Raw genomic sequence first — 25,679 nt, 5'->3', positions numbered from 1 at the left:
AAATAATGCTCAATCATCAGCCAAAAGCAAAAGAAATATATTAGATTACTAATCAGTTCTTTGGAAATTAAGCTTTGAGTCCCAAATCATTGACTGTAAGCTTTGAAATGAATATCTCCTGAAGTGTCAGCCAATTACAAGGTAAACGGCATGAAGGTCTGAGTGATGAACAATTTCCCAGTTTGCTTTCCTTGCTTAAAGAATCAAAGAAAATCACTTATTCTTTGTCTTTTTGTTCTCTGGCCCATACAGAATGGGTAATGATCCAGTCATTCTCTTAGAGACTTTGTAAGGAAAGACTATAAAATTTTAAGGCCATTAGAAAACTAAAATTTTAAATGATATTAATGAACTATTGACTAGGGTATGTGTGTGTGTATGTGTGTTGATTTTTTTTTTTTTTTTTTAACTTTTGAGTTTATTTATTTATGGCTGTGTTGGGTCTTCGTTTCTGTGCGAGGGCTTTCTCTAGTTGTGGCAAGTGGGGGCCACTCTTCATCGCGGTGCGCGGGCCTCTCACTATCGCGGCCTCTCTTGTTGCGGAGCACAGGCTCCAGACGCGCAGGCTCAGCAACTGGCTCACGGGCCCAGTTGCTCCGCGTCACGTGGGATCTTCTCAGACCAGGGCTCGAACCCTTGTCCCCTGCATTGGCAGGCAGACTCTCAACCACTGCGCCACCAGGGAAGCCCATGTGTGTTGATTTTATGCTAACAAATAATTGGAATCTCTTACATTTAGAATGGTAGTGGGATTATATCAAAGTAGACATAGTACTTCTATGTTTAATTGTTGGATTACTTAAGCAGAATTTGAGATGAATGGGAGTATGTAATGCTTATGAATGCCTCTGTGCTTAAGAAGCTTTTATTCACACACACACACACACACACACACACACACACACACACTGAACAGTTTTTATCTTTTCAAATGCATTTTATATAGTATGGTGTTCTTGCCTAACAGAGACCTTACAAAAGTACAATTCTGTTTTATTAGAGTATTACAACTGTTTCATGTGGATACAGTTCAGAATTAGTATATTGTGTTCAGGTTCAGCTCTAATTTGCATAAGAGTTTCAGAGACAATTTAATAACACCATCAATAGCCTCAGCAAATCTTGTTGAGATTCAATTAGATTGTAAAATGATTTAATATTTATTTTACTGTGTTCCTACAGTGTGTTTGTTTTTAATCGAAGGAATTAATTTGCAATCATTAGCGTTCACTCTTCTGCATTCATTTTCTTTTGAATGCGTTACCTGGATGATTTCAGTCATGTAACACTGTTACATAAATGGATTTGTCAAAAGTTTGCTTTTATTTTACTTAGTGGACTGTGCCTAGGAATTCTTTGCAAATTGATACCTATGGCGGTGGGGAGAGAAAAGAAAGAAGTGTGGGGGACTAATTGACATCTTTAACCATATTAAGAATATTAAAGATTTTTGCTTCATAAAAAATGTGGCATTAACATAAAAAATGTGGCATAATGTACATTGGGGAAGACTTCCTATGGCGATATTCTTCATTTCCAAATGACCTGATTTCTCAGTTTTATTACAGATCCACCTTAAATATAAATTCTTAAGGAATGAGCTTGCCCCATTTAAGGGTTACTACTACATGCTCTTAATATGCCTTAAGGATACTATTTATCATGCCTGGATATAGGGTGTGAGAGTGAGTGTTACCAGGATAAAAAGTGGTAACAATTGAGGTAGGAACTGACAGAAGGTATACTAAGAATAAAGGCATAAATATAATTCTCATGCTTTTCTGAAATGAAGTATACTTTAAAATATTAGATAATATATCCAGGCAAAAAAGCAGTTGTTCAAAGGAATCTTATACATTGAATTAATTCACTGGCCCTGTAAGAATTAGTTTATTCATATTGCTGTAAGTATATAACATATAATAAATTTCTGGAATATTCATTGCAGTATATATGAAATAACCATTTTGTTGAATACACATTGTATTATGATTTTTATATAAGGTAACATATCCAATATCTTTCAGCAAATATTATTTCTGTGATAAATGAGATGACCAGTTAAAATAGTATTTCATGGTTTAAAGGCATTTAAAAAATGCTGGGTAAAAGAAATTTTCAAACATCCCCTTACTGAAAAACTTATCAGAACTTAAATTATAAAGTTTATTTTAATTATTCAAAATGTATAAATAAGATACAATATTTTCCTTACATATTCAACAAAAAAATGTTTAAAAATACACAAAAATGCATAATGAGGTTTGAATTAACTTGTCATTTATGGAAAACAATTTGTTAAATATATTTTCCTGTGTGTTTATAATAATATGCTGAAAAATAAATCACATGCCATATATTTACTTTATGAGCAGTACCCTATGTTTTAAAATTTCAAAAATAGCCTTTCGATAAGGCTATTTTAGTGTTATCCAGCTTAGTGAAAGAAGGCTCTTCACTGAAAAGCAGAATATTAAAATTAATATGCTGGTTCTAGATATAATTTATCCCATTTTGCTTTTTACTATGTTATTAAAGTGAAGTTAGGATTAGGACCAGTGATTAGTATACACAATTTTATCAAGAGATTTCAGGACATATATTTTTAAGTATCCACTCTGTGTAAAACTCTTTGTTGGAAACGTACATAGACAAGAATAATATGAAGACCCAGATCTTAAAATATTACATTCTTGTAGAGAAGCAGACCTGTACAGAAAAAAATAAGTGAAGATAAACAAGCAAATAGAAGATTAATAGAGAAAACATGAAGTGTTATCTTGGTAAAGAGGAAGTCAGTCTCAAGTTTCCAAATTTGAGAAACTTGACATTTTTTGACATACAGTAGAGTTCTTAAATAAAATGATTTAAAAAAAAGCAGTGAGTTTAGTGACATAAGGAAAAAGTCAAGGATAAAACTTAAAAAAAAAACAAAAACAACATTTGGTTGGTGAAAGGGGTCAACAAAGGATATAGAAGAAACAATAAGAAAGGAATAATGATAATGCCCAAGATAAAAAGATCTTCTAGAAAAGGGACTATTCAACAACAATTTCTAGGGAGATTTTCAGGAAGATGAAGTATATGGAAAAAACCTTTGCATTTTTCATTTCAAGGAATGGTGATGCTTTAAAGAAAACTCTCAGTAAGTAGAGTAATGGGGTCAGTGGGCATTTTAAGTTGTTGAGCAAAGTCTGGTGAGTGAGGAAGCTGAGTAGTGGTTACAGATTCTTTTTAGTAGAATTTTTCTGTTAAAATTTACAAAAGAATAGAAATATTGAAGGGATATTACTTTGGGAGAGCTGAGATTTTTGCCTAAGTAGAAGTTTAGAGAGAAAGGGTGAAGATATGGAAAAATCATTGATGACTTAAACTCCTGGAGATTTTATGAAAGAATAGAGTCAATGTCCAGGTGAAAAAATTATCCCTGGAAGGGAAGAGTAGTTTTCTTCCTCTGAACGACAATGTGGCAATTGGTTAACTATGAAGAAAATGAGGTGTAGGCTATAGAGAAGTTTAGGAGATTTGCAATAAATGGCATTTAACTATTTTATAAAACCAAGTAACTTTTCCTGTTAAAAACCAGGAATAGACAAATTGGATTTGGTACTTGACGAGAATATAAGAATTCTAGTAAAACATATAAAAGAAGTGAATTAAGATAGATTTAAAATTCAGTAAATCAGTTTTATGGATTGGATTTTGTCCCTTAAAAAATGTTGAACTTCTAAATTCCAGTACTTCAGAATGTGATTTACTTGGAAATAGGGTCATTGCTGATATAATTACTTAAGATGAGGTCATATTAGAGTGAGCCCCTAATCCAATGTAACTGGTGTCCTTATAAGAAGATGTTCATGTGAAGACAGAGATCCAGGGAGAACATCATGCAAAGGTGAAGGATTGGTGTGATGCATCTATAAGCCAAAGAATGCTTAGAACTACCATATAAGAGAGGCACAGAATATGTTATCCCTCAAAGCCCTTAGAAGAAACTAACCTGCCAGCTCACATCTTGATTTTGGACATCTGTCCTCTAGAACTGTGAGACAATAAATTTCTACTGTTTTAAGACACCCACTTTTGAGGTACCCTGCGGCCTTAGGATTAGAAATACATAAAAGAAATGAATTTATATAGATTTAATTTTCGGTAAATCAGCATTGATGTTTTAGTATCTCTAACAGCTCTTTAGGAACAAAGCAGAGAGAGTCATTTACCCAAGGTTAGGGGTTGTAAATATGTGTATAATCTATGGTTAAAATGTCAGAATATTTGATTGACAGAAGAAAGTGTAAAGTATTAGCATATTTTATGTTATTTGTTTTATGTTTGCTAGAACTAAATTTTATGATTATTGATTATTCTTTCAAATCTGTGTCATCATTGTCATGAAATATGTCAGTATCTGACATTGATATGAAAAATAAAGGGAAAAGCTCTTAGTACTAGAGAAATTTGCATACCATTATGAATTACTTTGGCAAGTTTAGTTAGTTTTTGTAACCTGTTGTTAATGTCTACACCAAAAATATTTATGCAGTTAGAAAATAGAATACTTTTACATTGTACAATTTTCTGAAATGGCATTTGGAGAGAAAAGAATTGAACTATTATTAGATTATCTTCAACATATTATTTCTCAGTCTAGAATATAATTAGGGATAAAACAATACATTGAGGTTGAAGAATATTTCATTTTAAGTACTTGAAAAATACGAATCTATAAATGAGAGGAAACTGAAATGCAGTTATAAGAATAATTATCAACCTTATAACTACGCAATGTTATTGCATTAAGATTTAGGTGAGGCTCTAGGAACCTAATTTCCATCATGTGAAAATGTTTTTAAAGAATATTAACTTAAATAATAAGGACATTTAAGAAAACAACACATAGGTACTAAAAATGAGATTGCCAATATGTTCGAGATGAAGTAAGGTGGGAAAGGAGGGTGGAGATTCATAAGGAGGTCGGCATGCCTAGATGTTAACAGGAAAATTTCTGGTAGTAGTGATGGAAAGTAGTATGAAGCTTGTATTTACTATAGGCAAAGCATTTGTTTGAAAATATATTGACTCCCAAAGGTAATTTGATTGTTCCCTGCCTGCAAATACTTAGAGATTATGGAAATCTAATGTATCTTGTATTTATAATACTCAAAACAAAATTTCAACTGTTACTGGATCTCAAGGAGGGAAAATAGCTGTTAGAATTTTCAGGATCATCAACAGGAAGCCAATATTGTAGATTATTAAAATGGTTGTTCTCCCCAGTTCTAGTTTTTGTTGTGTATTTTTATATCACTTATTGATAGTGGAGATGAGGTACCGATTAAAGAATGTAGGAGAAGAGTATTATTCTTTTCATCCCTTCTGAAAATGAATAGCAACTTCAGAAAACTGAATTACCAATGAAAACTCCTAGCTACTTTTTCTTTGTCCTAAAGTTGTATAAAAGATCACATGAAACATTCATGATAAGATGTTTTTAACTCTTTAGTTTACTTGCTGAGTTATTACCAAGATTTGAGAGTATGAGTGAGATTGGGTGAAAGCAAATGTCAAGAAATATACTTAAATACTTATCTATGTAAAAATAGAAAATATTTAAAATTTATATTTTATCTGAGATATAATTTGGTGCATTTTCAGTAGTAGCTCTGGATTTTTTTTTTTTTTTTTTAGCATGTCTCTGACTGTGGTGGAATGTTGGTTGGTGGAAAACATTTATCTCATTTAAAATCCACTAACAACATTTGGGAAACTAATAACTTAATGAGAACCTTCAATGGTTTAAGTAACAGGTAGAATGTAGTTGCATTCTTAACTATTTTCTCTTAGGCATACTACTTGAAGTCTGATTCCTAGTATATTCTAGACCATCCCAATCCTCATATTTAAATTGATTGTTAAGGAAATTCAGTCTTAAAATCATCTAGCCAGATCAGCTAAAGCTAATGTGATCAAGCAAATGATTTAAACATGCTGTATGTGTGTGTGTGTGTATGTATATATATATATATATATGTTTGTGTGTGTGTGTATATATATATGTGTGTGTGTGTATATATATCTATATCTATATCTATCTATATATATATATATATATAAAATATATGAAGTCCACTCAAAACCATTCTTATTATTCCCAAGATATTCCCATAGGAAGTTTTCTGGTTCTTTCGAAATCTATACACATTATTAGTTTTTCCCTTCTCTGTTTGTTCACATAGGAAAATGTAAGGAAAATAACTAATGACTGTCAACTTGATTTTTTTCATAGCATTTAGAATGTGCAATAGTAATTCAATGTATAAAAAAATAATATTCCTGGAAGCTCTTAGTACATTTCTCCCACTCTTAACTAATTTGCTTCTGAAAATCTTTCATGCATTCTTATTACCCAATGAATAATTAAAATGATCATCTAAGATTTATTACTAAATATAGAGGAATAAGAAGAGGAAAAAATATTTATGCAGGAAGATAAAGGGGAAACACATAAGAAATGTGAAATGGAAAACTTTAAAAGAATTACTAGGATGGGTTTGTTTCCATTACAGAAAGATACATTTCATTTAAAGGATGTTTTTATCTAGAGAAGTGGAGAGAAAACAGGAAGAGTTTGAGAATGAAAATTAAGTTATAGTGAAACTGTAAAATAACTGGAAGCACTTATATTTTATACTTTGGATTTGACTCATATATAATACAGTGACCTCTTTCAGCTATTTGATATTTTATAAATTCATAAATATAAGGGGGTGGAATCTTTTAAGGCTATATCAGAACATTGTTTATAACATCTATTTGTTTTCAATATTTCATTGCTATGACCTGCAGAAAAAGAAAAATTGCTTTAAAAATATAAACAAAAACATGGCCTTCAGGTGTTTTATAATCTTACCTAATCTACCTCTTTCTTTTCATTTGTTGCTCCCAAACTTCCATTACCCTGAATGTAAACTTCTCCCATTTTATTTCTTCAAAATTACGCATCTTCTATGATTGTTCAGAAAATTCTCAAACTCTTTGTCCCAGCTCTAATGTCACCTTCTCCATAATTTAATAGTCTTTGACCATTTTCTTATGATAGTATTTATAATTTTGAATTATAATTCTTCTTTACACATTTGTTTCCTTCATGAAGAGGGCAATATCACTAATCTTTGTATCGTGAGTGCTCGTGTAGTGCCTGACAATACATGATCAGTAAATATCTTTTGGGTGAATAAATTAAGTAACACCACAATCTTCTTCATGTATCCCTTCAATTTTTCTGTGCTACTTTTGAGCTTCATCTCGAAAATCAGAGATATAAGAAACTTCAAAAGCCCCTGTGTGTCATTGAAAGTTACAAAGATCTCTGTTTTACTACTCTACACTTTAATCTTTCTTTTCAATGAATGTTCAAGCACAAACACCAACTATATTGGTGTTTGGATACTCATCACTATTTTTAAAATGTTACCTTGATGAAGTAGTGCTTGTTAAACATATAGCCTTTTTCGTCTTCCTTTTAGTTCTACAGGGTAAATGATAATTGTATATCTCTTTTCTGCTTTTCCCTGTTCTTTTACATGAAGTACTTGCTCATCCTCTCAGGTTTTAGGTGATTATACAGCAAGATTAATTTTGTGCAAGGATTCCTACTTCCAGTTGCAGAAGTAATTGTATCTCTTTGCGGAGTACTTGACTTTTCTTTATGAGGCTATGACTGTGATATAGGTCAATCATTTGGGTTCATTACTGTTAGGAAATCATTTTGTCTCCATATAAAGAAGAAAGTTACTTAATAGCTGTGAACAGAATAATCTATGTGAGAAAAATATTCACTTAAAAATTTAAGAATATAAATGCTTTTCTCAAAGAAATGAAAGCACTTATTTTTCCCTTAATTCTATGAGCAACATTTTAGCTATTTCCTATTTTCATTTGTCCCTATCTTTCTTTCTCAAATTATTGAGCACCTACTCCTACCAAGACTAAACAGATGAAAAAAGTTAAAAAAAAGACAAAAACTTAAGAGAAGATTTTTTTTTTTTTAAGATTGAAAAGAAAACCATGTGCTGATTGAATTGGCAATAGTTATTAGAGTTTCAAATTGGATGTTGACAAAGTTGAATTCCTAAATATAACCATTCATTCTTTTGACAGTACGTGAAAATGTCCTCCTCTGTAAATTAGTAAACACTCATTCTGGTTATACATTTCAGTTTCTTTTGAGTTTGATGAATTAGTACCATAAATTAAGTCAATTTCGGAACTCACTATTATATACATGAGTGTGTGTGTGCGTGTGTGTGTATAAAAGTTTTTCCTTAATAGGATTCTGACAAGAAACAAATGTTATGTTATAGTCAGAAGAGTAATTAAAGAGAATTTTAAGAAGTGATGAGGTGTTGGTGGAGTTAAGAGAGCTAATAAGTTTTGATGATGCTCCCAGGATTTAGCAAGAGTAAAGCTATTGCCACCACTATCCTGACAAAGCAAGAGGAGGCAGCTGTTACAGCAACCTCAGAGGGTACTGAAATCATGGGGACATCTAAAAAGAGCTGTGGTGTTTGATACAGGTAAGACAACCACCTGTCCAATGATTGTTGGCTGTGGAGGAGGTTTCTGAAGCAATAAATACCAAACCCTCTCTCTCTCTCCATCTTCTGCTAAAGCCTCCTACAGGCCAGAGTCTACTGGCAAATAGTCTATAGAGGTCAGCCTCCTGAGACACACAGCTGGGAGGGGAAGGATGATGAGTTGAGCTAAAATATCCCATAGAAGTTTATAGGCATACACTCTTACCTTACAAAGAAATACCTTAGAGGTAAGGTAAGGTAAGAAATACCTCTTACCTTACCTTACAAATACACTCTTACAACAAAGAACACATTTCTCATGTTGAAAATGTTAATGATTTTCGGATTTAATTTCCGTCTCCTTGGCCAGTCCTTAAGTTGATACTTTTGTACACTGTAGGTCAGTGATAAAAGGTGAATAAGGACTGCTTTACCATAAATCCTTCAATCAAATTTTAAATATGTCCCTTCACATTTGAAAGGTGTAGGCACTGAAGTTTGGCAAGGATAGGAATGTCTCCATCAGATAATCTTTAGATACAAATGTGACAAATTTAGAAAAAACTTTCTTCAGAGCTAGATTGGAATGGGGGATTTAAAAACTCCTAAAATGTGCAAGTTGATGGTCTCACATAAGGGAGGGTGGTGAGCTAAATTTATCTATTCCTATATACTCATACTCAGAAAAGTGCCTGGCATACACTAAGCTTACAGTATCTGTTACATTTAACATAATAAAATACTGGTTTTTTCAGTGCTCTCACTAGCTTTCTCTGTAGGCTTAGGCAAGTCACCTTCTATTCAGCATCAATTTCTTTGTCTACCAAGTGGGATCATTACCCATCATGTAAGGTTATCTTGAGAATTTCTAACGATTTTAACTTGAATCACACGGCACTGCCATTTTTTAAGATCACAAATATCAGTGATTTCATGTGGCTCCACATAATTTATTGTGAATCTCCTTTGTAAATTCTAATGTGGAAAAGTTAAAACTTAATAGGAGCTTTCATTTCATTTTTAATCTTTTCAAATAATCTTAGATATCAGAATTTTAGAGGCTAAAAAGCAAATATTATTTCCTTTTTTCATTCTTCTATTTATAAAAGCTATTAATCATTAACATTAATTGAATATTGTTTATGTGCTATGCCCATTGCTAGAGATATCAGTTTTTATTTTTTCATGATACAGGAAATTGAAGTTGTAGAAAGATGTTTTCTTTATGAATCAATAGGGGATTTTACAGTTGAATAGAAAAAAAAAAAAAAAAATCACAGCATCTAAACATTTTCTCCCTCACCTGATGCAGGAAAATGTTGCCCAGTATGCTCACTAACGATCCCCTTTCTGCTAGGACTTAGGTCTCCAAACCTGGTACATTTCAATTCATTGGAATTTTACTCACTAAATGTAATTGTCGTAGTCATGCTTCCTTGAGATTACAGTTTAATTGGCATTTAGGTGTTTTTGAACTATTTAGCCACAAATTTACAGAAAGATCTTAATTTACTCTCATGGAAAGAAATTTATATTAACCATGACTAGACCAGTAAATTTATTTATTTATTTATTTTAATTTATTAATTTATTTTTTGGCTGCTTTGGGTCTTAGTTGCAGCACACGGGATCTTCATTGTGGCATGTGGGATCTTTCGTTGCAGCACACAGGCTTCTCTCTAGTTGTGGCGTGCGGGTTTTCTCTTCTCTAGTTGTGGTGCGCGGGCTCCAGAGTGCTTGGGCTCTCTAGTTTGCAGCACATGGGCTCTCTAGTTGAGGTGCGTGAGCTCAGTAGTTGTGGCGCACGGGGTTAGTTTCCCTGCGGCATGTGGGATCTTAGTTCCCCGACCAGGGATTGAACCTGCGTCCGGTACATTGGAAGGCAGATTCTTTACCACTGGACCACCAGGGAAGTCCCTAAACCAGTAAATTTAGCTTTGAGACAGAATCTTTAGTTTCTAATTACTTTCAGTCACCTTTTCCGCATCATCAACCTTCTGCAAATGCCTGCGCAAAGTGCTATGAGAGCAAGATTGGTGGTATTTTCTGGTTAAAGAAAGGATGTGATGTGACAGTGTTTCTAAAAGTTTACTTTCTGCAGAAATGAAAGTGATCTCATTCTTGCTATTGGGATATTTTTAATAATATAGTTTCTAATTTGTAAACAGAAGGACATTGTAAAATTTTCTTCATGCTCAGTTGCTTTTGGATTACTTAAAGCATAAGTTGTGTTTCTACAGCCCATAGGCCAGATATTGTCCACTGCCACCTGTTTTTGTAAACAGAATTTTACTGCAACATAGCCACATGCCTCTGTTTATTTATTATCTATAGCTGCTTTCACACGACAATGGCAGAGTTTAATACTTGTGACAACCAGACATGGTATGGCCCACAAAGCTTAAATTAGTTACTATTTGGCTGTTTACAATAAAAGTCAAACTCTGTCTTGAAGTTGTGAGTTACAAAGATAAGAACAGGAGTAAGGTCTTTGACAGTTTAGAGCCATCTTAGGAGCTTTCGTTCACACCCAGATCATATTCAGAATTCTGATTTAAATGTTGAACAGCAAAATTATTGTTGATCCACAAAAACTTGCTGCATTTAGAGCTATTTTTAATTTTTAGGAGTCCTATTAGGTCAAATAAAGTATCATTAAATAATTGAAGTCTAGCATGGTGCCTTACGTATATTTACTAATGTTTCATTCTTGAGTCCATATTTGAGTGCTTATATGTACTAGGTACTGGGAATATATAAGGTGAAAAACACACCTCCATCCCTCAGTATTTTCACTGCCTTGGTGAGATGAAAAAAAAAAAAACAATTGAAAACTGTGATTAAATACTACACTAAAGATAATTACAAAGGGTTCTACAAGCCCATACAAAGTGAATCTAACTCAGTCTGCTTGGGAATGGTAAGGCCTGGTGGGAAATGAGAGTCAGCAAAAGTGTTTGTGCCTGAGCCTTCAAAGAGGATGTATCCTAAATATGTTTCAGACTTTCTTCACTACATAGATAATATAATTTTCCAGAACATATATAATTTCTTAGTGTAAATCCATTGGTGAGTTCTCATGTTGGAAAGGTCTCCTGTATCTATGGTCTGTTGGAATTCCAGTATCATGTTTTCCTTTTCCACCTTTGGCTTTTAAGCAGCATGATGGTTAATTTTATGTGTCAACTTGTCTGGGTCATGGGATACACAGACCTTTGGTCAAAATTATTTTTAGATTTTCTATGGGTGTTTTTTTTTTGGATAAGATTAGCATTTAAATTGCTAGATTGAGCAATACTGATTGCTGTCCTTTATGTGCGTGGGCCTCATCCAATCAGTTGAAGTCCTGAAGAATAAAACCCTCCCTCCTTTGAGTATGAGAGAATACTTCTGCCTGATTGCCTTCAAATTTGGACTATAATAAAGGTCTCTCTCCCTCCCTTGTCCTCTCTCTCTCTCACAGATATACAGAATACACATATAGAGTGAGAGATAGCTCTATGTATCTCCTAGTGTTTCTGTTTCTCTGGAGAATCCTGACTACTACAGGTAATTACAGCTTTCTTATTTGGTATTTGAATATGTTTTGAATATGTTGTATGCCATGAATCATGTTGTTTCAAGTTGTAAATGCTCTTTTTACTGAGCTCAGATTTGGCTGCTCACTGCTCAAAAGCCAATAATTCGAGAGGCAAATGTCAGTAGAAAGGACAGGTGTTTTAATCAGAAAAGCTGGCAATCTGGAGAGAGGGTAGACCAACTCTGAAGATTCTGCTCAGCCATGACAATTTTTAAAGGGAAAAATGGAGGGGGAAGAATTTCATTTGCGAAATGGAATACCGCCTGCCATATCAGTAAACAAAGGATGTCACAGTCATCAGTGATTACAGCCACTAGCCTATGTTGAGCTGGTGAGCCTTGAGAGAACTCAGGAAGAAAAAGAATACCTGCCATCTAGCAGCCTTCAGACTGCAGCCAGTCCTGACCTGAGCCCTGAGGAAAATCAGGATGTGAGAACACAGGATACTGGCCCCAGATAGCTGAGGTGCATATCAAAGGAATGATTTCAGGGAGCCCAGACCCTTGCACCTTCCCATATATAGAAAAGTGCTAAATTCCTTAACTTGAGTTATCTAGTTTTCTTTTATTAACAGCAATCTTTTTTTCCTACTACCTGCCCTTTGTTGCAAAACTCCTATATATCCTGGTTTCCCACCTTGCCTCCTCGAAGCAGTTATCTCAGGGTTACTTGAGATGCTGCCTCCCGGGCTTGAAGTCCTAAAAATTTCTGTTGAATAAAAGAAAACTCTCAACTTTTTGGTTGTGAATTTTTTTTTTAGTCAACACAGTGAATCATCGAGGCAGGAAGTTGGGTTCCTCATCATTCTCCATTGCAGGCAGACAGGCTGACTCTCTCTTCAGATGTTATCTTGCCCGCGTGATCTGCCTGCAGGATTCCTTAGGAGGCTGTTGAGGGTAGAGTTCTTTAACTACTAAATTCTTCATTCTTACTTCTTTTTATCGAGGAAAAGAATCAACAGGTTAGATAAGGCATGGTGTGCATTCAGGAAAGCATAAGTTAGGAGTTAGGTTAAATCGCTTAGTGATCTCATCCCTATAATTAGGTTTTAAAGGTTAGAGGGGGACAGAAATAAGCAAACAGGGAAGGGACAAAAGAGCTGCTTTCACTCTGAGGAGAAGAAGAGAGGAAATTAAGACTAAAGTTTAAAGCTGTCCCTTTATAGGAAAAATATGCATTAGCAACATGGAGATAACATTGTGGTCTCCTTGACCAATGTGAAACACAAGTAGACAAAGCAATGGCCTGGTTGTAACTGACCGTGTCCCTAGTATTAGAGAATCTGTGCTGGAGTTAAGTTTGTAGGGGAGCAAAACTTGCCTCCCCAAAATGTCTCTTTGGCATGCAGATTATTTTGAGCTGAAAACAATCAAGGTCCTAAAGACTCAAGAGGAACCTTTGACCTTATCCCTAACTGCCTAAAAGAATGTAGACGGAGGACCTGTTCCTGGAAGGGGGCTACCACCCTGGATAACTACAGTATGAACTAGGTGTGGCAGACAGGGAGGAACCTAGCAAAGCCTGTTTGTTAAAAGTCCTCTCTGTGTCCCATTGTCTCTGCATGCCTCAGCAAACACTCGTTTACCAAACATTTGCTTTTCTATTTCCATGTCAATTGCCTACCTCCCCTTTGATGTCCCAAACCACTATGGCAACATTCTCTTTTGTCTTCAGCTGAAGATGATATTTAAGGTGAGGGTTCCAGATATTCTGGCAAGTTACTCAGTTTTCATGGGTCTCTCCTGTGTATATATGTTATTAAACTTTTGTTTGTTTTTCCCCTGTTAATCTGCCCCATGGCAATTTAATTCTTAGACTAACCAGAAGAACCTAGGAGGGTAGAGGAAAATTTCTTCCTCTCTGACAAGTTTATTCCTTAAGGATATTTAATCAAAATAGTTTACACTAAAAGATTCATATCATTTAGGTCTACATTGATAATGTCCACATTATATAATATTCTGAGTTTGCTAAAAACATTTTATAGCAGAGCATATACATTGGAAAAAAGAAGTGAGGTAACTGAAGTAATGTTTAATGTAATTTATCATGGTGATAAATTGATCATGCTCATAAAAATGCATATCCTCTACTACTAGGATAATTAGGGCAGATATTTACTGATTAAATATTCCATAACTTGCTTTAGTTCTTTTCAACATGTAAAAATAGACATATCACAAGATTATAGAAATCTAGTTTTTAGAGCATGATTCCACATCTGGGCAATTTCTTGACATGGTAAGACTTTGTATAGCCAATATTTATTGGCTTTTATTGTTAAGCCCTAAAATTGTTGATAACCAGTTTAACACAGCAAGTGGCAAATGGGTGTGTTTGTGTGCTATTTTGTACTCTGTTTTGCTTTTGCAGATTATAACTTTGGATAACTTAATCCCTTTAAATTAAACAAATTCACTTGTTTAGATTTCTAGAACTAACATTGTGCTGGGAAAACTTGGTTTCTTCTCTCATCTTGCTCTTTTCCAATTCCATAGCATTGCAAAAGCTGTAGACTAAAATTTCTGGGCTCAGCTTCCTCATCTGTAAAATAAGGGAGTTGGATGAGGTGATCTCTAGAGCCTCGTTTAATCTAAAATTCTGCTGCTTTAATTTATTGTTATGCCTAATTTGTTCAGCTTTGTCCTGCATTTACCAAATTTGTCAGACAATGGTAAAATAGCATCCTTTTAAATGCATTTTTATGTACATATACTGATAATTCAGTACAGAGTGGTCTCAATCATCTGCAAGTTTCTTTGAAAATAGTATATTACTTTGCTGAATTAGGGTAACAGGTGCTTCATTTCTCAATTTTGCTTCAAGTAGCTACTTCTTAACATTTATGTTCTGTTGATCTCTTATGTGTGGATTAACACACAACAAAATAAAATAACTGGTATTGCCTTTGCTATACATAAGTCATCATTCTTTCCATTTTTAAGGTCACTGTAATTTATTTACTTGTAGTTGTACTCTTCACTGAAATATGTATGCTATGCCTCCTCAATTGTTTTTTATCATCCTGCTATTCAGTTATTTTCAAATTTCTTAGTACAAAAAGAAACTATGTGGATTTTTAATCTTGAAATTCCAGCAAAATAACAAAAAGCAAGAAGACTAGCATAAATGAAATAAACATCAAATTACTGAGGCAGGAAAATTTAACAACATGATCTAGACTAAGAACCGATTGCAAGTGTGGTACATAAAATAGTCACTTTTATACCTTTATGAATTCTTATTTCTCAGCACGCTATGAAAATTATTTCACTGGTAAATTCTGTCTAGCAACACCCCTCCCCACATATTCTCTATTATGCATAGACAAGGAGAATTAAAGGGTAAGCTACCTTGACTGGCAAAATGATACCCACAAATGTAATTACACATACACACATATTCATAAACTCCTTAATCCCCTTTATTCAGATTGAAGTTATTTATTTCAGTATCATGCAGATACAGACTATTTGAAGAAAATACTACAGAGATGTAATGCTTCTTTTCAATACTTGCAAGAATTTCACTTTTTCAGGAAAACCTCATAATAGTCAATCTCATAGCATCATGTACTTTGCAGTACATTCTAAAAAGTGTAACTCCACATTCATTACTGCAATCATATTTGATTATCTGCCTTACCTCTAGCCTCTGAGTTCCACCTAAGCATGGAGTATTTCTGGTTTTGGTCATCATTGTATTCTCGTCATCAAACTTGTTGCCTGGATGATGAGCTCAATAATTATTTATCAGATGAGTAAAGGAATGTATGGTTCCAAGGACAGGGTTCAGTAAAAAATGGATGGAATTAAAAGGAAATTGAATATTTTATCAGTAAAAAAATATTTTTATAACACATAAATATTAGACAAAAGGTAATTCATTATTTCATTATCCTCCTGTCCATCAAACTTGAGGAATGAGTTCATGCAATGGGTGGGAGACTGGTCAAGATATCTTCTAAAATTGCTTCCAGGTTAAGATTGTGTCCTACAAAAATGCATATTTAATAAGAGTTACTGGATCAAAATTATGTGAATGAGATATAATAATTTGTATTTCCAATATATTTTAAGTATTAATAAAGACATTTTCATGTTTTCTCACAAACCAGTTTTATTTTGAATTCTTTTGGAAATATTGCAGGAAGAGTAAGCACATTTGTTTATGTGTGTCTCTAATGTGAACACCTGAAACCATTTTTCCCCAGTACATGAAAAATATATTCAGAGCAACAAAACAGGATGTGAGTTCTTGTTAGACAAGGAATTCTTTTATAAGATACAAGTAATTCATTATAGAATATTACTAACTTGATACATAGAATTATTCATTAGATAATGCAGATATTTGTTACTGTTGTCTTCTTAAGAAATTAAATGAATACAAATATGGAATCAGGAAAATATTAAGAGTATAAAATTTGACAAATATTCAGTTTCTGACTCTGCCATTCATATGAAGCCTTGAAAAAGGCTCAGTTTGTTTATTTATGAGACAAAGTTCATAATAGAATCAACCTACTAGGTTACTGCAAAGATTAATTAAGAAAATGTATGTAAGGGTTTAATAAAATTACTCCATAAATTTTAATTTTAATAAGAGGAGCATAATTTTTATAATCAAAAAGCACCATCTCACTAAAATATAAAACTCAAAGCACCTTAAAAGCCTTTCACTTCTCCTGATGCAGGAGTAACACACATAGCAGTTTTCTCAGGAGAAGGAGGAGCAAGAGATTGGTTTTTTCATGATTTCCTAGCTCTCCATATTGATATCTTCACATATTAGCTGAATTTCTGGCCTCTAGAAGTGGAAGGAATGGTGAGGAACTTTTACTTGGTTGGTTCAGTAATGATCCTACATTGAGGTCTATGGTTATAGTAGACATACAATTACTGGTCATTCTCTCCTGAGATACACCCTTCCTCAGAGACTCTCTGCTCTCTCCTTGAAGACGTCATATGCAGTTCTCTTTAATTTTTAAAACATTTATATGTTTATGTTCCCCTTTTTTAGGCCACACTGAGATATGATTGACAGACAAAAGCTGTGTACATTTAATGAATCCAACTTGATAAATTTGGAAATAAATATACACCTAAGAAACAATATACACCTAAGAAACAATCACCATGATCAATGCTAATAAACATATCCGTCACTTCCAAAAGTTTCCTCGGGCCTTTATTTTTTTCTGTGATAAGTAGAGTTAATGTAAAATCTACACTCTTAGCAAATGCCTAAGTAAACAGCATAGTATTGTTTAACTATAGATATTATGGTAGACAGTAGATCTCTGAAACTTATTCATCTTGCCTAACTGAAACTTTGTATCCTTTGAGTAATACCTACCTGTTTTCCCCTTCCCCTTGCTAAGCACTATTCTACTTTGAATCCATGAGTTTGATTATTTTATATTCCTCATATAAGTAGGATTATGTAGTAGTTGTTCTGTGTCTGGCTAATTTTACTTAGCATAATGTCTTTCAGGTTCATCCATGTTGTCTCATATGGCAGAATTTCCTTTTTTATGGCTGAATAATATTCCGTTGTATGTATTTTCTTTACCCATTTTCTTTAGTCATTCATCTTTCCTTGAATGTTTACATTGCTTCCATGTCTTAGCTATTGTGAATAATACTGAAATGAACACAAGAATGCAGGTGTATCTTTGAGACTCTGATTTCAGTCCCTTTGGATAAATATCCAAAAAGTGGGATTGCTGGATCATATGGTAGGTCTATTTTTCATTTTTTGAGGAATCTCCATATTGTTTTCCATAGTGGCTACACCAAATTATATTCCACCAAGACTGTACAAGTTTTCTTTTTCTTCCATATCCTCACCAGCACTTGTTATCTTTTGTTTTTTATAACAGCCATCCTGAGAGGTGTGAGGTGATAACTCATTGTGGTTTTAATTTGCATTTACCTGTTGACTAGTAATGTTGAAACATTTTCTTGTAACTCTTGGCCATTTGTGTGCCTTCCTTGGAAAAATTTTCTGAGGTCCTTTGCTCATTTTTGACAGGGTTATTTGATTTTTTGCTATTGAGTTGTATGAATTAATTATAAATTTTGGATATTAACTCTTTATTAGTTATGGTTTTCAAATATTTTCTCCCAAACCATAGGTTACCTTTTCATTCTGTTGACTGGTTATTGCACTGTGCAGAAGCTTTTCAGTTTGATGTAATTTCACACATCTATTTGTGCTTTTGTTTGCTGGTGCTTTTGGTGTTACATCCAAAAAATCATCACCAAAGTCAAGGTCAAGAAAAATTTTTTCCTATGTTTTCTTCTTCTTGGAGTTTTAGAGTTTCAGGTCTTATATTCAAGTTTTTAATCCATTTTGAATTGAATTTTGTGTATAGTGTAAGAAAAGGACTCAATTTCATTCTTTTGCATGTGGATATCTAGTTTTTTCAACACCATTTGAGGAAACTATCCTTTCCCCATTGTGTATTCTTGGCCACTTGTTAAATATCAGTTGACTGTGTATGCATAGATTTATTTCTGGGCTCTCTATTCTCTTCCATTGGTCTATATGTCTATTTTTATGCTAGTACCAAACAGTTTTGATTATTGTAGGTTGTAATATGTTTTGAAATGTGAAAGTGTGATGACTCTAGCTTTGTTCTTCTTACTCAAAATTGCTTGTGACTATTTAGAATATTTAATTTAGTGGTTCTATATGAATTTTAGGATTGTTTTACTGTGTAAAAATGCTACTATGATTTTGATAGGATTGTATCGAATCTGTAGACTGCTATGGGTACTATGAGCATTTAAAAAATATTAATTCTTCCAAACTAGGAATATGGGATGTCTTTCCATTTACTTGTGTCTTGTTAAATTTCTTTCATGAATGTTTTATGTGGTTATCAGTGTATCAGTTCTTCACCCATTTGGTTAAGTTTATTCTTAAGTATTTAATTTTTCGTTGCTATTGTAAATGGAATTTGTTTTCTTGATTATTTTTTAGATAATCTATTGTTATTGTATTGAAAGAATGGTCCACCATATGTAACTCAATAAATATTATATACCACATTAGCAGAATAGAGGATAAAAATCACACATTCATATCAGTACATGAAGGTAAAGCATTTGATAAAATTCCACACATGTCCACGGCAGAAACTATCAACAAATCGGTGCAGAAGAAATTTGTCTCAATATAATAAAGGCCATATGTGAAAATCCCACAACTCATATCATACTCAATGGTGAAAACTAAAAGATTTTCTTTTAAGATCAGAAAATAGGCAGGTATGCTCATTTTCACCAATTCTATTCAGTAGAGTACTGGAAGTCCTAGGCAGATCATTTAGGCATCAAAAAGAAAAAGAGACAAAACACATCAAAATCAAAAAGGAAAAAGTAAAATTATCTCTTTTTGAAGATATGTTTATATCTTATGTCTATTCATATTTTAAAGACTCCACAAAAATACCATTAGAACTAATAAGTGAATTCAGTAAAGTTTTAGGATATAGAATCAACATACCATAGTTCTCTTTTAAAGGCTCATATTATTGGTTGCTTTCCACTCCCTCATTTACCTCTTGGAATTTGTCAGGTCTCCGTTTGGTTACATTAATTCATTGTTACTAGGAATCCCTTTCTTTTTTTTAAGATTTTAATTTTTTAGAGCAATTTTAGGTTTACAGAAAATTGAGAGGAAGGTACAGAGATTTCCCACATACCCCTTTTCCCCTTGTGTACATAGCCTCACCCACTATGAACGTTAATCACCAAAGTGGTACAATTTTTACCAGGATGAACCTACATTGACACGTTATAATCACCCAAAGTCCATGGTTTACATTAGGGTTCACTCTTGGTGTTGTACATTTTATGGGTTTGAACAAATGTATAATGGCATATATCCATCATTATAATGTCATGCAGAGTATTTTCAATGCCCTAGATATCCTCTGCTCTCTGCCTACTCATCCCTCCCATACCTAGAAACTACTGACTTTTTAATATCTTCACAATTTTGCCTTTTCCAGAATGTCCTATCTTTGGAGTCATATAGTAGGTAGCCTTCTCAGATTGGCTTCATCCATTTAGTAATATGCATTTAAGGTTCCTCCATGTCTTTTCATGGCTTGATAGTTCATTTCTTTTTAGTACTCAGTGCTATTCTGTTGTCTGGATATACCATAGTTTATTTATCCATTTACTTACTGAAAGACATCTTGGTTACTTCCAAGTTTTGGCAATTATGACTAAAGTTACTATAAACATCTATGTACAAGTTTTTGTGTAGAAATAAGTTTTCAGCTCCTCTGGGTAATACCAAGGAGTGTGATCACTGGATCACATGGTGAGACTATGTTTAGTTTTATATGAACCATCAAACTGTTTTCCAAAGCGACTGTACTATTTTTCATTTCTACCCGCAGTGTATGAGTGTTCTTGTTGCCCTACATCTTCATCATTTGGTGCTGTCAGCATTCTGGATTTTGGACATTAAATAGGTGTGTAGTGGTATCTCATGGTTTTAATTTGCATTTCCCTGATAACATATGATTTGGAGCATCTTTTCATGCATTAATTTATCATTTGTAATCTTCTTTGGTGAAATGTCTGTTAAGGTGTTTGGCCCATTTTTTAATTCAGGTTTTTTTTATTGTTGAGTTTTAAGTGTTCTTTGTATATTCTGGATAATAGTGTTTTATCAGAAGTGTCTTGCAAATATTTTCTTCCAATCTGTGACTTGTCTTCTAATACCCTTAATATTATCTTTTGCAGAATACAAATTTTTAATTTTAATCAACTCCGGCTTATCAATTATTTCTTTCATGTATTGTGTCTTTACTGTTGTACCTAAAAAGTCATCCCTATATCCAAGGTCATCTAGATCTTCTCCTATTTTATCTTCTAGGAGTTTTGTAGTTTTGCATTTTACATTTAGGCTTAAGGTCCATTTTAAGTTAACTTATGTGAAGAGTGTGAGGTCTGTGTCTAGATTAATTTTTTTGGCATGTGGATGTCCAGTTGTTCTAGCACCACTTGTTGAAGAAAGTGTCTTTGCCTCATTGTATTACCTTTGCTCCTTCATCATAGGTCAGTTGACTACATATTTTAGGTCTATTTCAGGACTCTCTATTCTGCTCCATTGATCTATGTGTCAGTTCTTTTGCTAATAGCACACTCTTGATTACTGTAGCTTTATAATAAGTCTTGAAGTTAAATAGGATCAGTCCTTCAACTTTGTTATTCATTTTCAACACTGTGTTGGTTATTATAGGTCTTTTTCCTCTCCATATAAACTTTAGAATCACTCTTTCAGTATTCATAAAGTGACTTGATGGGATTTTGATCAGGATTGTATTAAATCTATACATCAATTTGGGAAGAACTGACATCTTGACAATATTGTCTTTCTATCCATGAACATGAATGTATCTCCATTTATTAGTTCTTCTTTGATTTTATTCATCACACTTTTATAGTTTTATTCATCTAGATCTTATAATATTTTGTTATACCTAAGTATTTCATTTGGGGTACAATATAATAATAGTATAACATAATAATTTATATTATTATAACATGATAATATAAATGGTATTGTATGTTTACTTTCAAATTCCACTCTTTCATTGCTGGTACACAGGAAAGCAACTGATTTTTGTATATTAACCTTACATCCTGCAACCTGCTATAATTGCTTTTTAGTTCCAGGAACTTTTTGTTGATTCTTTCAGATTTTCTTTATAGACTGTCATATCATCTGAGAACAAAAACAGCTTTAGGTTCCCCCTCACAATCTGTTTACCTTTTATTTTCTTTTCCAGCTTTATTGCATTAGCAGGGACTTGTAGCACAATGTTGAATAAGAGTGATGAGAGGGTATGTTCTTGTCTTGTACCTGATCTTAGTGGAAAAGCTTTGAATGTCTCACCTTTGAGTACAATGTTAGTTGTAGGCCTTTTGTAGATAGCATTTAACATGTTGAGAAAGTTCCTCTCTATTCCTAGTTTACTAAAAGTTTGTGTCATGATTGGGTATTGTATCTTGTCAAATACTTTTTTGTCATCTATTGATATGATCATGTGATTTTTCTTTTTCACCCTGTTGATGTGATGGATTACATAAATTGATTTTCAAATATTGAATCAGCCTTGCAGTACTGTAATAAATCCCATTTGATTGTGGTGTACAACTATTTTTATACATTTTTGGATTTGAATTGCTAATATTTTGTTTCATATTTTTGCACCTATGTTCATGAGATATATTGGTCTGTAGTTTGCTTTTCTTGTAACTGTTTTTGGTACTACATAGTACCAAATGCTGACCTCATAGAATGAATTAAAAAGTTTTCCCTCTGCTTCTATACTTTGAAAGAGACTATAGAGAATTGGTACCATTTCCTCCTTAAATGTTTAGTTGAATTCACCAGTGAACACATTTGGACTTTGTGTTTTCTGTTTTGGAAAATAATTAATTCAATTTGTTAAAAGATACAGGCCTATTCAGATCATCTATTTCTTTTTGTGTTAATTTTTTCATATATCTTCCAAAGAATTGGTCCATTTTATCTATGTTATCAAATTATAGGCATAGAGTTTTTCATAGTATTCCTTTATTAGCTTTTTAAATTCCATGGGATCTGTAGTGATATTCTCTTTTTTATTTCTGATACTAACATTTTTCATCCTCTTTCTTTTTTTTTTTAATTAGCTTAGCTAGATGTTTATTGTTTCTATTGATCTTTACAAAGAACGAACCAGCTTTTGGTTTCACTGATTTTTTTTTTTTTCTGCTGATTTACTCTTACCAGTTTGATGATTTCTGCTGTGTTATTATATATTTTCTTCTGCTTACTCTTTTTATATTCTTTTTGGCAGCACAGTGAATGTCCCTTATTTTTACTATTTGTAGAAAACTGGCATTTAGATTTCAAAGTTTATATTACAAAGTTACCAGCAGCAGTTTTAGACATTTCAACAGTGCTTTTGAACTCCACTTTGTTGACATAAGCAAGGCTATTATTCCATATTCAAAAAGCAGGACTTGTCCCAGGTGGACATATTATATATCCTGTAGATATTCAGAGGCCACACTGCTCAGGACCCATGTGTGACTATGTCTTCTTCCCTTTCCTCTTCACCATCAATCATCAGTGGGGCCTGATTGATCTGCATTCTCTGCCAGGTATCAGACAATAGAAAACCCTTCAGGCACTCCACTTCAGCGAGGGTTGATGCATTAGCATTCTTGACTGCTTCTACATCCCCTGCAAATGGCCCGCCTTTCTTTTTGTCACTTGGCAAACCATAACCTGGATTGAAAGTTTTGCTTCTCATGGAAATATCCTTTGCAAGTTGTGCCCCTTGTCTGCCCTTGAACGTTTTCTCTGCTTCCTGGCACTCTTTAAGCCCCACCTTCTGGAAATCCAATACTCTGACTTGTGGAACTTCATAAATTACATACAATCTGTTATACTACTTCTTTGTTAGAAGATTTCTTAGAGTACTTAGAGAAGTCATGTATTTGAGAGATGTCAAAGAGTCCACATCATGCAGTCCCACAAGATTATTGCTGGTGAGAGTAAGTTCTGTCAGACAGGGCAGAGCCTGACCAAGTCCATCACCTATATGGTATATTCTACTGTTGTTCACTAATAAGTTTTTCAGTCTTCTGACTAAAGAAAAACCACCTAGTTTCCTGATTACATTGCCAGAAAAATCAATAGCATCAAATTGGTCTAAGGTAGCACCTAGACTTTCAATGACAGGAATTTTATACTCCTGGAGGTCCAGCTTATGGCTCTGCATGGCTTTGGTGTACTGCACTGCCTGCTAAATCATCTCCATCATCAGCTTCACTCTCCTCCTCCAGTGATGTTGTGCGTCCACTGTCACACACCAGACATTCTCTTTGCTTACTTTGGAGTTAATATGGTTTTTTTTTTTTTGCTAGTTTCCTAAGGTGGAAACTTAAATTATGAATATGGATCTTCTTTTCTAATATATGCATTCAGTGCTATACATTTCACTCTAAGCATTGCTTTCACTGCATCCCACAAGTTTTAATTAGTTGTTTTTTTTAATTTTTATTCATTTCAAAATATTTTAAAATTTCTTTTGAGATTTCTTTTTTGTCCCATATGTTACATAGAAGTGTGGTGTTTAATCTCTACATATTTGGAGATTTTCCAGATGTCTTTCTGTTATTGATGTCTAATTTAATTCTATCGTGCTCTAATTGAAATTCCATGATTTCTATTCTTTCAGATTTGTTAAGATGTGTTTCATGAATGTGACCTATTGTGGTGAACGCTCCATGTGAGTCTGACAAAAATGTTAATTTTGCTTTTGTTGGATAAAGAGGCTTATGGAAGTCAATTATGTGCAGTTGGCTGAAAGTGTTGTTGAATTCAACTATGTCCTTATTGATTTCAGCCTCATGTATAGTAGATTAATATATTACTCCTTGCATTTCTATCAGTTTTTGCCTCAGGTAGTTTGATAATCTGTTGTTAAGTGCACACGCATCAAGAAATGTCTTCTTGGAGAACTGGTCCCTTTGTCATTATGTAATGCTCTTTTTTATCCCAGATAATTTTTCTTACTTTAAAGTCTGGTCTGTCTGAAATTAACATAATTAACATTCTTCTTTGTTTTGATTATTGTTAGCATAGTATATTTTTCTCCATCCACTTAACATTGTCTTTATACATATATACATACACACACACACACACATATATAAATATATATATATATATATATATATATATATACACACACATACATATGTCTTTATATATAAAGTGTATTTCAACTTATAGTTGGGGCATGTTTTTTGACCCACTCTAAGAATCTGTTTTTAATTTAGACTTAATTTAGACTATTGACATTCAAAGTGAGTATTGATTTAGTTGGATTGATATCTACTATATCCATTATTATTGCCTGTGATCTTTGTTTCTATTTTTGTCTTCCGCTCTTTTTCTGTTTTTTTTTTTATGGTTTAAATTGGGCATTTTATATTATTTTATTTTCTCCCCTTTCTTGGCATATTAGTTACACTTTTTTTTTTTTTTTTTACTTTTTTAAATGTTTGCCCTAGAATTTACAATATACATTTATAGCTAATCCAAGTCTCTAATAATACTAAATCCCTAAATCCCTTCACAGGTAGTATGAATACCTTATAACAACCAAATAATCCTAGTTTCTGCCTTCTGCCCCTTGTATAATTTCTGACATTTATTTCACTTATATATAAGCATATATGAGCATACACACACACACACACACACACACACACATATATGTAATTGAATGTGTTACTGCTGTTATTTTGGTGAACAAACTTATATCAATTAAGAAAAAGAAGAGGTTTTATTTCACCTCTCTTTTTCCTTCATGCATGCTCGTCCTTTCTTTATGTAGATCGGATCTTCTGACCTATATTATTCTCCTGTTTTAAGAATTTCTTTTAACATTTCTTGCAAGGCAGGTCTAGTGGCAACACATTCTCTCAATTTTT

General features: G+C 33.3%; 1 pseudogene across 1 annotated transcript; it reads right to left on the bottom strand.

Annotated features, from left to right (window-relative positions):
* Positions 1-888: 888 nt before the first annotated feature.
* Positions 889-24,875, bottom strand: LOC309656093 (U2 small nuclear ribonucleoprotein A' pseudogene; annotated as a pseudogene). The gene has a single exon. The product of its transcript is annotated as a U2 small nuclear ribonucleoprotein A' pseudogene (transcript).
* Between the last annotated feature and the right edge of the window lie 804 nt (positions 24,876-25,679).

This window comes from Balaenoptera physalus (genome assembly GCF_965194825.1).
Source record: "Balaenoptera physalus genome assembly, chromosome: 2".
NCBI lineage: Eukaryota > Metazoa > Chordata > Mammalia > Artiodactyla > Balaenopteridae > Balaenoptera > Balaenoptera physalus.
Note: the sequence above shows the minus strand (reverse complement) of the source record. Positions and strands in the feature narration are given on the sequence as shown.